Source organism: Triticum aestivum, chromosome 5B (genome assembly GCF_018294505.1).
Source record: "Triticum aestivum cultivar Chinese Spring chromosome 5B, IWGSC CS RefSeq v2.1, whole genome shotgun sequence".
NCBI lineage: Eukaryota > Viridiplantae > Streptophyta > Magnoliopsida > Poales > Poaceae > Triticum > Triticum aestivum.
Window position 1 is genome coordinate 106,036,099 of NC_057807.1, and position 14,904 is coordinate 106,051,002.

Genomic DNA, 14,904 nt, shown 5'->3' on the forward strand with positions numbered 1-14,904 from the left:
GTCTACGCTTGGTTCATCTACGTGGCTTCATCTTCTTCATGGACTCGTTCTTCTTCCTTGCGGGATTTCAGGCAAGATGACCGCTACCCTAGATCTCACTACTATCATTGCTATGCTAGTTGCTTCGTTCTATCGCTATGCTGCGTTACCTATCTTTTGCTCTTCAAGCCTCCCAATTTTCCATGAACCTCTAACCTTTGACACCATTCCTAGCAAACCGTTGCTTGGCTATGTTACCGCTTTTGCTCAGCCCCTCTTATAGCGTTGCTAGCTGCAGGTGAAGTTGAAGATTGCTCCATGGTGGACAGGGTTATGTTGGGATATCACAATATCTCTTATATTATTAATGCATCTATATACTTGGTAAAGGGTGGAAGGCTCGGCCTTATGCCTGGTGTTTTGTTCCACTCTTGCCGCCCTAGTTTCCGTCATACTGGTGTTATGTTCCCGGATTTTGCGTTCCTAACACGGTCGGGTGATTTATGGGACCCCCCCTGATAGTTCGCTTTGAATAAAACTTGTCCCGCAAGGCCCAACCTTGGTTTTACCATTTGCCTCACCACCACCTATACCCTTCCCTTGGGTCGTCCAACCCAAGGGTCATCTTTATTTTAGCCCCCCCGGGCCAGTGCTTCTCTAAGTGCTGGTCTGAACCGAGCGATGTCTGGCGCCCCCTGGGCAACCAGGGTCTATGCCAACCCGACGTCTTGCTCATCCGGTGTGCCCTGAGAACGAGATATGTGCAGCTCCTATCGGGATTTGTCAGCACAGCGGGCGGTCTTGCTGGTCTTGTTTTACCATTGTCAAAATGTCTTATAAACCGGGATTCCGAGACTGATCGGGTCTTCCTGGGAGAAGGAATATCCTTCGTTGATCGCGAGAGCTTATCATGGGCTAAGTTGGGACACCGCTGCAGGGTATAAACTTTCGAGAGACGTGCCCGCGGTTATGTGGCAGATGGGAATTTGTTAATGTCCGGTTGTAGATACTTGACACCAGATCCGAATTAAAACGCATCAACCGTGTGTGTAGCTGTGATGGTCTCTTCTTGGTGGAGTCCGGGAAGTGAACACGGTTTCTGTGTTATGATTGACGTAAGTAGGAGTTTAGGATCACCTCTTGATCATTGCTAGCTTCACGATCGTTCCTTTGTTTCTCTCTTGCTCTCATTTGCGTATGTTAGCCACCATACTTGCTTAGTCGCTGCTGCAACCTCACCACTTTACCCCTTCCTTTCCCATTAAGTTTTGCTAGTCTTGATACCCATGGTAATGGGATTGCTGAGTCCTCGTGGCTCACAGATTACTACAACAACAGTTGCAGGTACAGGTTATGCGATGATCATGACGTGAGAGCGATGTTTGCTTGTCTTGGAGTTCTTCTTCTGCTTCTTCTTCGATCAGGGGATAGGTTCCAGGTCGGCAGCCTGGGCTAGCAGGGTGGATGTCATTTGAGTTTCTGTTTGTGTTTCATCCGTAGTCAGATGTTGCTCTTATGTAAGATGATGTTGTATTCGTGTGGCATTGTATGCCTTGTGTATGTATCCCCATCTATTATGTAATGTTGATGTAATGATATCCACCTTGCAAAAGCGTCTTCAAGATGCGCTTCTATCCTTGGTGGGACCTTCGAGTTCCTTTAGGATAGGGTCGCATCTTGGGCATGACAGCATGGCTTCATAGTTCTCCCACCAGAGACTGGCGGGGCCTTCGAGATGATATGCAGCAAAGGTGACCTTATCAGCCTCAGCTATGAGTGCAGAACGTAGCTTGTGAGTAATGCTGCGAAGCCAGTCATCGGCGTCGACAGGCTCGACGGAGTGGTGGAAGGTGGGTGGATGTAACTTGATGAAGTCACTGAGCGACACCAAGTTATTCCTCTGATGCTGTGTTGTGTTCTGTTCGATGCGCTCCAACAAACGGTTGGTCTCCCGCTTGTTTCTCTCAGCCTCCAGCATAACTTCGGCCAGAGAAGGAGGGTGAGGCAGGTTTGGTTCCCCAACTCTGCTGCCTTCAGCCTGCTCTGGAGGAGCAGGGTTGTTGCGGGTGTTGACCATCCTAGGAAAACAAGACAATGGTTTAGTCCAGGATGATAAGATTCTGACATAGAAATGTAGAATTTAATGGATAACTCGGAATGCAAGATGATCATCCGTATGACATGGTAGATACAGAAACTGCTTCTTTTATTCCATCGTCATACACACCATACAAGGTTTAGTACAAGACCAAACAAAGTACTACTACGGTGAAAGGAAGATTACATCTCATCGGAGGCATTCCAAGCTCCTATACATTATTTTTCCTACACCTTCGGAATTGATACACACTAAGTCATATTCCACGGGTCACGCAGGATGGTGGAAATACAACTATTACAATACTAGTGGAACTACTACTAACTCAGACATCTCCATAGTAGTTCTCATAGAAGTCTCCTCCATAGCGTGGAAGTTCAACGTGAGCATCCGGAAACAGACGGTCCTGAGGAGCCTGTGGACCATAGGGCTAGGGTGAGGTCTTGGACCAACAAACAGTGGCCTGCGGGGACCACGAGGTGGGGTGATGCCCCCCACATCACGCCAATCCATCATGTCTGGCAGAGCAGATCTAACAGGATACAGGTCTCTCATATCCATATATCCAGCTTGCACCGCCGGTGCAAACTGAGTCAAGGTGGCCCAGTGATCAACACGGGTGTTGAAAAGCTCCATTCTCAAGGCCCGATTCTCTCGGTCCTTATCCTCGAGCATCTCGGCAGTGGTGCGAGTTAGTGAGTCCTCCTGAGTGGAGTCAGCATAGATAGCCTGGAGATAACCCTGCGCTCTAGGGAGTGAAGCTGGCATATACCGGAAGTCGGTGTTGCGAAGTAGGCCAGTCCTGACTCGCATGATGGTCATCATAGAGTAGGCAGCATCTTGCACAACCATCTCAATAGTAACCCCAAGTCCATAAGAACAGTGGAGGGGCTCGATAGATCCAGGATAAGAGGGAAATATCCTGACAGTGCAGAGATATTGGCTTTTGATTAAAGTCTCGGAACTACTCTTCGACCGTGTATTCAGGATACCAACGGTAACCCGTCTCGATCATTACCCGGACTAACATAGCCGTATGACCGGGCACATCGATGCACCGGGTCAGGTGAACCACTTGGTTTTGATCATGAGTGGCCATCTGAAAGCACAACCACAATGCAAAGGCATTACAATTTCTAGCAGAATTTGGACAGCATAACGGCTGTAAATGCTCAAAAGGAATTTTGAGACATTTTACAAAGAATTGCATAGACACTCAACAATATCATATCAAGATTCTGGGTCCAACTTAACAACATAACAGGGTAGTAGAACTGAACTAGGCTTGTAATCATCAAACCTATAAGGTACTACTGATTAGTAACACGTGAACCTGATAGAGAGAAGAGATCCTAATTCTTAACCCCCGGTGGAAGAATGGGCTGACTCAGATCAGAATGCCATGAGGTAAAGGAGTAAAAAGAGCCTTACGTACTGTCGGTGTACTAAAGTAGGGGTACCTTAGTACCCCGAACTTGTGCACGGGCAGTCGCAGCATCCCGCGGCAAGGCTTGTCGGGCGTCCGCCAAGATCCTCCGTCATTCCCATTTACTGCCATTCAAGAACAAAGTGTTAACTTTGAAGACAAGGCCCCGGCAAGAGGAGCTTGCCGGGAAGGATAAGACCCCGGCAAGAGGAGCTTGCCGGGAAGGACAAGACCCCGGCAATAGGAGCTTGCCGGGAAGGCCAACAAAGGCATGTCAAGGGACTTTCCGCGACGCGCCGCGCGTCCCGGCAAGACCCGGTGAGCGACAAGCTTGCGGGTGTGACGAGTCAGCGACCGCGGCAAGGCGCTTGCCGCGGCGAAGCCACCACTCTGCGCCCACACTCCAGCGCATCCGACGACGTGTCGCCGCAGGATCGCTCCTAGTGCACGTGGCGGGCGGCTGTGCAGCTAAGCGGTGCGAGGTGGCAAGTGAAGATGACGAGGAGGCCATCGTGGCGATCGGTGGCGCCCCTAACGGTCGCTTCCTGCACTGTTGGGGCGACCAGACGGGCATTAAATGCCCTTGTCCCCTGCCGTCAAAGTTAGGTAGGGGGCACTATTGATAGTAGTTGTACCAACCCGCGTTTTTACTTTTTTACCCCTCTCTCTGCGTTGCCACTTGTCGGTGACCCCTTTATACTATAAAAAGGAGGCCCGTGCGCACGTAGAAGGGGTTCGACTCATTCGAGACCACAGGATACCCACGCTTTCGAGCAAGAACAGAATAGAAACACAAAGCAGCAGTAGGAGTTTTATCTCTCCGGAGAGCTCCGAAGCTGGGTAAAATCCCTCGCGTGCTCGACCTCGATCTGCTCTTCGTGCACCCTCCGCTCCCTGCCGGACCGAGAAGGGGCCCCTGCCCCATAGGTGCTCGTCCCCCCACGACATCTTTGGCGCGCCAGGTAGGGGGGCGTCGAGGTTGTGCGAACCTGATCCGGTCTTCGCGCGCTACATCAACATCTTCATCGACATGCCACCGAAGAAGAAGCCTTCGGAGGTGGCCGCTCCGTCCACGTCGATCCCACCGCCGCCGGAGCAAACGGGCGGTGGGGTAGACGCCGACGGAGGAGCGGGCGCCGACGGTGGGACTCACGTCGTCACCAGGTCCAAAGACAAGGCCCCGCAAGCTTCGGCGTCCGTACATACACCGCACCCTTCCCAGGAGGTGCAGGGTCGACAACGCCATGGTGCTCCTAGCACCGTACTCGCGTTGGAGCAGGGCCAAGCTGGTGGATCTCGGGGCGTTCAAGACCAGCGTGCACGCCAGCATGCTGGCACGAGTGAGGTGCGGTCGCCTGGACGGGGTACTGCTCCTTCCAACCCAGTTGGGAGTCCGAGCATATCCCGCTCCTCGCGCCGCTCGCCGCCGCCGCCGAAGACCCCAGAAGAAGCGCTGGCCCGAGCCCAGCCGCTTCCTGATTACCCTCGAGCGCCAGACAAGATCGACGACTGGAGGATTACCATTCAGAGCCTCGTCGGCTTCACCAACGCCGACAAGCCCCGGCAACCAAGCACATCGAAGCCCCGGCAAGACGCCCAGGCGCAAGCCGACGCCGACAAGACCGCTGGGGGTGCCACTACCGTGCACTCCCCGCCCTGAAGGCCAAGATCGCCGACTCGCCGGGCCAACCTCGACACCGACTCCACTGCATCGTCGGATCCGCGAGCTCGCCGCGATCAACGCCAGGTTCTCCAAGAACGACGACACGAAGATGCTCGCACTCGCATCGAGCGTCAGAGAGAAGCGCGACGTCAGTATGACCAGCGCGCTGGGCCCACTGTTGATATGCACGCGCCCGGGGAAACAGGCGACTTGCCGTACGCGGTAGGTTTCCCTGCGTTCACCCGTGAGCTGCGGCAGGTCCAGTGGCCCAGCACCAAGAATTTCAAGCCAGACGTGCCCGAGAAGTACGATGGCAGGATCCATCTGTCGGAGTTCCTTAGCATCTACACCATAGCGGTGCAGGCTACCGGGGGACGCGACGAGAAGATCCTCGCCAACTACTTCCCGCTGGTGCTCAAGCCCAACGTCAGATCTTGGCTCATGCACTTGCCGGACAACTCCATTTCTTCGTGGGCTGACCTGTGCCATTAGTTTGCCGGCGCCTTCACAGGCGGCCACAAGCCCCATGGCCAGGAAAGCGATCTTCATTTGCTTGCCCAGAAGGAAGGAGAACCCTTGCGCAAGTATATACAGAGATTCAGCCAGGTGCAGCGCAACATCCCAGACGTCCACCCTGCCGCGGTTATCAGCGTGTTCCATCAGAACGTGCGTAACCGCAGGATGAGGGAGGAGATGGCGATGTGCAAGATTAGAGACGTCAGCGAGCTCTACGCTCTGGCCGACAAGTGTGCACGGGCTGAAGAGGGGAGGAGACTCCCCGGAGAGAGCGCAGGAGCAGAAGGATCTGACAGTGAGGACGCCCCTCCGGCAAAGAAGAACCGGAGGCGGAATAATAGAAAGAGGAAGGCTAAGGATGTGCTAGTCGTCGAGCAGTCCGGCAACGGAGGCGGCACCGAGAAGGCCAACGCTGGCGACTCCGGCGAGGCTGTGGTGGCCGCCGACAAGCAGGACGGTTCCGGCAAGCAGTACTGCAAGATCCACCGTACCAAGGGCCATGACCTCCAAGCATGCAAGAAGGTTGAGCAGATGGCAGAGCTACAGAAAGCTGAATATGAGCGTCGCGACAAGGAGAAGGCCCAGGAAGGTGGCAGAGGATCCGACAAGAAGCGTCCCGCCCGGGGAGGGCGCCGTGGCAAGGCCAAGCAGCGGCAAGGAGACAGACCTCCCCGTGGCCGCGACAAGGATGAAGACGAAGATGAGGATGATGAGATAGACGGGGATGAGACCGACGACCAAGAGTTTTAGAAGGCGACGGAGGTTTTGTGCGTTGACGGCGGTGCTTCTCTGCACACCTCGCACCGTCAACTCAAACAGTGGGTGCGGGAGGTGAATGCAGCAGAACCATCAGTCGAATCGCGCAAGCCCCTGAAGTGGTCCAGCACGCCCATCGTATTTGATGTTGAGGATCACCCTGATCGCATCACTGCGGTCGGGTGCTTGCCAATGTTGGTTTCGCCAACCATCCGCAACCTCAAGGTCACAAAGATGTTGGTTGACGGCGGGGCCGGCCTAAATCTGATCTCTTCCGCGGTGCTCAACAAGCTCCAGATCCCCGACAGTGAGCTCGAAGAAACTGGTACCTTTCAAGGAATCAATCCGGGAAGGAGCAAGCCGAAGGGGAAGATCACACTGCCAGTGACGTTTGGCAGCAAGCTGAATTTCAGGACAGAGAGAGTCATGTTTGACGTTGCTGATTTCCCATTGCTCTACAATGGGATACTCGGCCGTCCAGCGCTTGCCAAGTTCATGGCAGCCTCTCATTATGCTTACAACGTGCTCAAGATGCCCGGTCCGATAAGTGTTATTTCTGTCCATGGCGACAAGAAAGATGCACTTATCTGTACCGACAAGATCTACCGGGAAGCAGCAGCCGCAGCAGAGCGCAAACCACTTGCCGCTGAAGCTCCCGGGGGGAAGAAGAAGAAGACCAAGTCCGGCAAGAGTAGCTCTGATGCCCACTCCGGCAAGCGCACCTCTTCGGAGTGCTGCGCTACAGTCGAGGACGCACCATTGAGTTCCACCAGCAAGTGCAAGAAGGCGAAGACAGCTGCAGCAGAGACCAAGAAAGTGGCCGCCAAGGAGGACGGCACTGGTGGTACCTTCACCATCAGTGCCACGCTTCACCCTAAATAGGAAAGCGCGCTCGTTGCTTTCCTGCGGGCGAATGTCGATGTGTTTGCATGGCAACCATCTGACATCTCCGGTGTTCCCAGGAAAGTAATTGAGCACCACCTTGCCGTCTGTCCTCACGCGCGGCCCGTCAAGCAGAGAGTCAGGAAGCAAGCAGTGGAACGCCAAGAGTTCATTGCAGAAGAGATCAAGAAGTTGGAAGCAGCGGGCCTCGTCCGAGGAGTACTCCATCCAACGTGGTTAGCCAATCCAGTAGTCGTGCGCAAGGCGAACGGGAAGTGGAGGCTTTGTATTGACTTCACGGATGTTAATAAAGCTTGTCCCAAAGATCCATTTCCCTTGCCGCGCATTGACCAGATTGTCGACTCCACGGCAGGATGTGTTCTGCTTTCATTTCTTGATGCATACTCAGGATACCACAAGATCTTCATGGCAGAAGAGGATGAAGAGAAAACCACATTCATTACTCCATGTGGCACGTACTGCTTTGTACGAATGCCTTTCAGATTAAAGAATGCCGGTTCAACATTTGCAAGAGTAGTCAGTCATGCTTTTGAGCCACAGCTGCACAGAAATGTAGAAGCATACATGGATGACATAGTGGTCAAGAGCAAGGACAGAGAAACTTTGGTTCAAGATCTGGAAGAGACTTTTGCAAATCTACGCCCGAGAAGTGCGTGTTTGGAGTTCCTTCCGGCAAGCTTCTCGGGTTCTTTGTGTCCCAGAGGGGGATTGAAGCCAACCTCGACAAGATTAAGGCCATCGAGCAGATTGACGCCCCGAAGCGCGTCAAGGATGTGCGAAGGCTTGCCGGCTGTGTTGCTGCTCTCAGTAGGTTCATTTCTAAGTCTGCTGAGCGCGCCCTGCCATTTTTCAAAATTTTGAAAAAGGCAGGTCCAATGAAATGGACTCCGGAAGAGGAGGCCGCGCTACAAGACTTGAAGAGATACCTATCCTCCGCTCCAGTACTTGTCGCACCTAAGCCACAAGAGAAGTTGCTGCTGTATCTAGCGGCAACCAATCAAGTGGTTAGTGCTGCGTTAGTAGTGGAGAGGGAGGCAGATGATGAGCCAGCAGCCGCGGCAAGCGAGTCCAGTGACAAGTAGGGGGCTTCTCCATCAAGCTCTGGTCCCGACAAGGATGAATCTGTGCAACTGCAGGAAGAGAAACAGAAGAAGATGGTACAGCGCCCAGTTTATTTTGTCAGCTCCCTTCTGTAGGGGGCTAGATCAAGATAATCTGGAATACAAAAATTGCTTTTCGGCCTTCTCATGGCCTCGAGGAAGCTGCGCCATTATTTTCAAGCACACGAGATCACAGTTGTCACTCGCTTTCCGTTGAAGAGGATATTGCAAAATCCAGAAGCAACAGGCAGGATTGTCGAGTGGGCACTGGAATTGTCAAGCTTTGGCCTTAAGTTTGAAAGTACTTCAAATATCAAGAGCCGAGCATTGGCAGAATTCATAGCGGAGTGGACGCCAACACCCGATGAAGAAACTCCGGAGAGGAGCATCCCCGTCAAGGAGGCAAACAAAGAATGGATCATGTACTTTGATGGTGCCTTCTCCCTGCAAGGCGCCGGTGTGGGTGTGCTACTTGTCGCACCCACCGGAGAGCACCTCAAGTACGTCATCCAAATGCACTTTCCCAAGGAGCAAGCAACAAACAATACTGCAGAGTATGAAGGCTTGCTTGCCGGACTCAGGATCGCGGCGGACCTTGGGATCAAGAAGCTCATTGTTAGGGGTGACTCACAGCTTGTCGTCTGCCAAGTTAATAAAGATTATCAGAGTCCGCTGATGGAAGCCTACATTGATGAAGTGAGGAAGCTGGAAGAGCATTTTGACGGCCTGCAGATGGAGCATGTTCCAAGAGCTCAGAACGACATTGCAGACGGCCTGTCAAAGTGCGCCGCACTTAAGTTGCCTGTGGAACCAGGGATTTTTGTGCTCAAGCTGACTCAGCCATCTATAACACCATCAACTGGACAGAGCAAGAAGAGAAAGTTGGTTACTGGCGACTACTTTCCGGCAGAGCTTCCCGAAGCCGCCGCCAAGAAGGTCCCCAGGATCAACACAGAAAGTGCTGAGGAGCAGTCTGCTCCGACAAGCCCTAGGGTTTGTTTCATTGAAGCAGACGCTCCCGACAAGTTGTGTCTCGACATGCTTGCCGGGGGGCATCACGCTCCGGCAGGATCCCAGATTCTTGCCGTAGAAGCGAATGTTCCCGCAGCAGCATTTGCGCCTTTAGTCCTTGTTGTCGAGCCACAAGCTCCAACATGGGCACAGCAGATAGTCCATTTCCTTCAGACAGGAGAACTTCCCGAAGAGCACGAAGAAGCAGAAAAAGTAGCCCGGCAATCAAGTATGTACCAGTTTGTCGATGACATACTGTACAGAAGAAGATTCAACGGAGTGAAATTGAAATGCATTTCCCGGGAAGAAGGACAAGAGCTGTTGGCGGAGATACATGGAGGCATATGTGGTCACCACATTGGCGCAAGAGCACTTGCCGGCAAAGCCTTCCGGCAAGGTTTCTTTTGGCTGACAGCCCTCCAGGATGCAACTGCACAAGTAACCAAGTGTGAAGCGTGCCAGTTCCACTCCAAACAGATACATCAACCAGCTCAAGCTCTCCAGACAATCCCTTTATCCTGGCCATTTTCGGTCTGAGGGCTCGATATCCTCGGCCCCTTTCCCCGAGCTGTCGGGGGCTTCGAGTTCTTGTACGTGGCAATCGACAAGTTCACGAAGTGGCCGGAGGTGGAGGCAGTGAGGAAGGTGACAGCACAGTCAGCAGTCAAGTTCTTCAGGTCAATTGTTTGCCGTTTCGGAGTCCCTAACAGGATCATCACCGACAACGGCACACAGTTCACGAGCCGCACCTTCATGCAGTACGTCCAAGATCTTGGCGCCAAGATCTGCTTCGCTTCTGTTGCTCACCCAAGGAGCAACGGTCAAGCGGAGAGGGCAAACGCTGAAGTGCTGCGCGGGCTCAAGACCAGAATTTTCGACAGGCTGCACAAGTGCGGAAGAAATTGGATCGAGGAGCTGCCGGTGGTTCTTTGGTCGATCAGGACGACGCCAAATCGAGCCACAGGCCAGACATCTTTTGCTCTCGCCCTCCGCCCACAAGTTCACCGGGGGGAGGAGAAGATAATGACGCGGATATGGCATCGTTCAAAGAAGTATAGCATATCCGCGTCGTTCAAAGAAGTACAGCCTTGCCGGGACACAAACGACAGAAAAGCTAAGTTGCCAAAGTTTGAGCACAGTCAGTTTTAAATTTTTAAGTTATATTCCTTGAACGACCATGCCTTGTATGGAAAACCTGTGCGCGGAGGAACTGGCTCGTGGCTAAGTTGCGCCCTTACTTTGTTTCGAGTCCGCTCAACAATAAAAGTGTGCTGCGACTAGCCCCGACAAGGTTTCTTGCCGGAAGAAACACCGCCAGCAGGCTGCTGATGTTCCGCACTCAGCGCTCGCGGCAAGTGTGGTTGCACCGGCAAGCTTCCTAAAAGAGTAAGGGTAAAAACATACAAGAGATGGAACCGAATAAAGGAAGTAACATAGCAGATAGTGCCCAGAATAAAGTTATATTACAATAAATAACTTGCCGCGCTCTAATGGGTTGTTCCTATGACATATCTAGCAGCGGCAAGAAAAAGGAGAAGAAGGGCACGCTGGCGCCTGGGCCCCGGCAAGCCAGTGTTGCTGGGGGCTGCGAGTACCAAGATTCATCCACGGCAAGCCAGAGTTGCCGGGGGCTGCGATACCAGATAAGTCTTTCATCCCTCATCATGCATTCTCTTATGGACTGGGGAATGCGAAACCGCGTTTCTTCCCGAAAACTGCCGTGCTCCCTCAACTCTAGGCCCTGGGGCTCGTTCCCGGGGCCAAGTTTAGTCGTAGTCGCGGCAGCCAAGGAATGAAACGAGGAGGCCGCACCCACCTCGTTCCCGCCTCCGTCAAAGGAGTGAGAAAGGTCGAGTGACATGGGAAGGCGGCAGGGCCTGTTGCCGGGAGATGAAACGTCTGTCCGAGGGATACCAAGGATTTGCTCCTTGGCGTGGGTTCAACCCGCGAGACAAATAACCCCGCAAGCATTCCCTTTTCATTAAAAAAACATCCCACTCAGGTACAGTCCATAGAGGATGAAAAACATGAAAGAGAGGATTACAAGTTTTAGATGCGGCTAAGGCCCGAAGGCTTACAAATTAAAAAGATAAGATGCCCATAATCCCTTTCCTGTCCCTCTCTTCAGGAGGTAGGTCAAGGAGGCGAAAAGGGCAAAAGGGGCGCCTAGGCGAGCTACAGGTGCCAGAAGACTCCAAGAGAACATCCCAGGGGCCATCCGAAGGCTGGACGGTGATGGCGGCGCCGGAAGCGGGGTTCGAAGACGGGGCGGCAGGAAAATCAGCATGCTGTCGAGGGCACTACGCCCTCGTACTTCGATTTGACGGCCTTGTCGCCAGCCCTCTTCCCCTTCCGCAGCCTCCCTACGCCAGCCGCCCAAGGAGACGACCCCGGGGAGTTCAAGGAGCCGGCGACACCGATGATGGGGTCACCGGTGACGCACGAAGCGACGCCCGACACCTAGTTGGGCCCGCCATCCCGCCATCCTGCCGCCCTCTACCCTCATCTTTGTTGTCGCTCTCCTCCTCGTCACTCTCGCTCGAGGGGGAGCCTTCGCTATCGGAGGAGCTGTCCACGCAGCACTTCGCCCGAGTGCCGAAGCACCCGAAGACCTTGACGGAGAGGAGATCACCCTCCATTAACTTAAAATGGAGGGTAAACCCCGCCATCAGGCTGTGGATACGGGCGAACATCTTCCACCCATGATCAAGATACATCACATTAGGGGCTGGGAATACAACACGGACTCACGTGCCGCTGATCCCACAGCCCCTCATGTGAAGTCTGAGTGTCTCGGGCGGGTCCAACTCCATCGCGCTCGCAAATGGAGCTGGAAGCCGGAGGCGACGACGAGGCGCCCGGCGCAGCCTGACGAAGAAATCGCAAGGGTCGTCCCCTGTATGGACCGCCGTGGGGAGAGGAACCGCCGGTAGAGGCGGAGATGGCGCGCCGCCCCGTCCGCCTCTTCCCCGAGCGCCTCGACCTCGTCCTCGAACTCGTCCACGACCTTGCCCCCTCCCTCTTCCCCTTATGGCTGGCTCTGCCACCACGGGCGTGGGATAGGGAGGGGTGCGCTGTCTGGCGGCGACCCTCGCCGCCACCGATGAAGGGCTGGGGTTCCCTTTCTCCATGGCGAATGAGAGAAAGGGGAGCAGAAGCTGAGGAAAGGAGGAGATGAGAGAGTGCGGGCTTCTGCGCTCCCCTTCCGCTCTTTTTAAAGGAGCGAGGTGGGGGCTCGGCCGCCCCGCTCAGTGAATCAAGGCAAGGGAAGAGCAGGGAGTCGGGGCCGACCCGCTGCCTCCGCTCGCAACGGCACAGTTTCCCACTTCCACCGTCCGCGACCCCAAGCACATGGGAGCCGCGTGGCGGCGATGCAGAACCGAGGCAAACGTTACGCATTTCCTGGATTTAAGTATTGCCCATGATCTCTCCCACGACGCCGCGATTGACGCGTGCCGTTACGGGAGGGCGTGGTGGATACAGACTAGATTTAGTTTGGACCCAGGCCGCGCGTGCCCGTGCCCTGTTTTGGGCCTGGCCCAACAGCGCTCGGCACCATGTGTGGCCCAGGCCCGGGGGCTCCTGTCGGTGTACTAAAGTAGGGGTACCTTAGTACCCCGAACTTGTGCACGGGCAGTCGCAGCGTCCCGCGGCAAGGCTTGCCTGGCGTCCGCCAAGATCCTCCGTCATTCCCATTTACTGCCATTCAAGAACAAAGTGTTAACTTTGAAGACAAGGCCCCGGCAAGAGGAGCTTGCCGGGAAGGATAAGACCCCGGCAAGAGGAGCTTGCCGGGAAGGACAAGACCCCGGCAAGAGGAGCTTGCCGGGAAGGCCAACAAAGGCATGTCAAGAGACTTGCCGCGACGCGCCGCGCGTCCCGGCAAGACCCAGCGAGCGACAAGCTTGCGGGTGTGACGAGTCAGCGACCGCGGCAAGGCGCTTGCCGCGGCGAAGCCACCACTCTGCGCCCACACTCCAACGCATCCGACGACGTGTCACCGCAGGATCGCTCCTGGTGCACGTGGCGGGCGGCTGTGCAGCTAAGCGGTGCGAGGTGGCAAGTGAAGATGACGAGGAGGCCATCGTGGAGATCGGTGGCGCCCCTAACGGTCGCTTCCTGCACTGTTGGGGCGACCGGATGGGCATTAAATGCCCTTGTCCCCTGCCGTCAGAGTTAGGTAGGGGGCACTATTGATAGCAGTTGTACCAACCTGCATTTTTACTTTTTTACCCCTCTCTCTGCGTTGCCACCTGTCGGTGACCCCTTTAGACTAAAAAAGGAGGCCCGTGCGCACGTAGAAGGGGTTCGACTCATTCGAGACCACAGGATACCCACGCTTTCGAGCAAGAACAGAATAGAAACACAAAGCAGCAGTAGGAGTTTTATCTCTCCGGAGAGCTCCGAAGCTGGGTAAAATCCCTCGTGTGCTCGACCTCGATCTGCTCTTCGTGCACCCTCCGCTCCCTGCCGGACCGAGAAGGGGCCCCTGCCCCATAGGTGCTCGTCCCCCCACGACACGTACCATCCCACAATCAATTCCCCTACCTATAACTAAAGCATTTCTAGACTCAACATCGACCAGTTTGGCTTGGAGAACCTACAGGCAGTCCGGCTCTGATGCCAACGCTGTCAGGACCCCGACTCAATGCCACATCGATCTAGCCTGTAACACCTCATATCACTTTGCGGCCTCACGCACGGTATTCCGACGGGTGTCGCCTTATCTTTTCCCGGGACCGTTTGCGCCTTTTGGCACACGTATATGATAGTGTCGCTAGCATCCATATGATAAGGAGCCCGGGCTGACATGGCTAGTCATAAACCCAAAGTGGCACAGACTTACAGGGACAGGCATCCATGACCCAGCATCGAACGTGTCGGTCATCAGCGAGTGAGTCCCGGGCTGTAGCACTGGGCTAGCAGGACTCCAGTAAACCGGGCTGTAGCGGGCTAACAGGACTCCAGTACTCAACGCGTGACATTTCCCCGAAGGGACAGACACAGGAACGAAGAAGGACACATGTCGGCCAGCCTAAGTGTTCCGGAGCAGTAGCAAGCTACCATGGCTCAGTGGAATCACTAGGAGACATTTCCCGGTAAGAGAGGCTACTAAAGATAAACAACTAGATAGTCAGATCCCACACATACCAAGCATTTCAGTCATACACACAATATGCTCGATATGTGCAAATACAACAAGGCATCACAACATGACTCTACAACACAAGTACCTTATTTAAAGGCTCAGGGAGCCATACATAGCATACACACAAGTACGGGCCACACGACCCACATTCAAGTCATACAAGCATACAAGCCAACAGCGGAAGTAACTTGTCTGAGTACAGACAACTAGTAAAATAAAAGAGGCTTGGGTAAGCCTAGATATACTACATGGTCCTTCACAAGCTCAGGATCACCACCTGGGCCTTAGTCTACTCGTCAATGT